We start from the raw sequence: 1,258 nt of genomic DNA on the forward strand, positions 1-1,258 counted from the left end.
TGATAAACAGAGCGTTTACAGTAACTTTTTCACAATAAAAGCATCCCCAAAGGTTAATCAGTGGAAAGCTTTTTAATGTGAAGTAGCCACAACAGGAAATATTCAGTTTGCATCGGCAGGTACGTACATACAGCTGTACGTTATACATGTTTTCAATTGTATCCTGTTATGAAATAAAACCTGAATTTCTCTCGTAACTAAATCCTGCTTCGCTAAAGTTTTGGCCACGATTAAAACTCCATACAGTTCTGCTTGTTGAATCTTTTACACACAGCAGTTTGTTGGTTCAGATAAGACATGGAAAATAACTTCTTGTTTATTTATTTATTTATTTTAAAGTCTTAGATAAAAAGACATAAACTTAAATGTCCACTGAGGCTAATTCTCAGGTTATTTTCCAGAGTTCAGATGCACCAACATGTTGATGCTTTACTGTTGTTGGTACCTGTTTTGTTTTTTTTTCTTCTCTTCTTATTTGTTTTTTTTTCGTCATCGGGTGCAGAGAGAGGTAAGAAGTTTAAAAACTGGAAAATCCTCCCATGTCCTTCACACACACACACACACACACACACACACACACACACACACACACACACACACACACACACACACCTTTCACTTAACTCATAAAAATATTGTGGTTTAGAAACACACAGTACTTCCCAGCATGCATTGTTCCAGGTGAAAAGCCTCCTCTTTACTGATTTGAGGAGAATTATTATGGAGGTTTGTTCTGTTTCCTCTGCTGTGTGTCTCAGCTGGCCGACACGTTTCAGCCACAGATTTCAAACTGTCAGCCACTTCCTCGTGTTCAGATGAGACTGTTAGCAGCACAGCGAGAGCTGTGGTGATTAGACAGTGTGGTGTTTGAGGGGGAATTAAACCTGATGCTGTGTTCACCTGATGAAGGTGAGACAGAAACCAAAACAATGAGCTCAAAAAGCTGCTCACTTCAATCCACCTCAGTCATTTCATAGTTTCCTGTGTCATTTAACATCATTTCTTTCTTCCTGATTTTTTTTTTCCTGCAGCCCCATTTCATGCCTCACATCTTCCTAACGGAGGGAGAGAGAATAGATGGTGTGGCAGGAAAGTTTGGAAACTTTATCATCCAGTTCTTCTTCCTGAGAATCAACTGAAACTCCTGATGTGCTGGTTTTATGTGAGAGAAAATGTGCAGCATCTGTTTAATGGTGAGAGAGAAAAGAGAAGAAACTCAGACACTTGGAGCTGGAGTGAAGTGTGCACTGCCGTCTTG

This window comes from Seriola aureovittata, chromosome 21 (assembly GCF_021018895.1).
Source record: "Seriola aureovittata isolate HTS-2021-v1 ecotype China chromosome 21, ASM2101889v1, whole genome shotgun sequence".
Taxonomy (NCBI): domain Eukaryota; kingdom Metazoa; phylum Chordata; class Actinopteri; order Carangiformes; family Carangidae; genus Seriola; species Seriola aureovittata.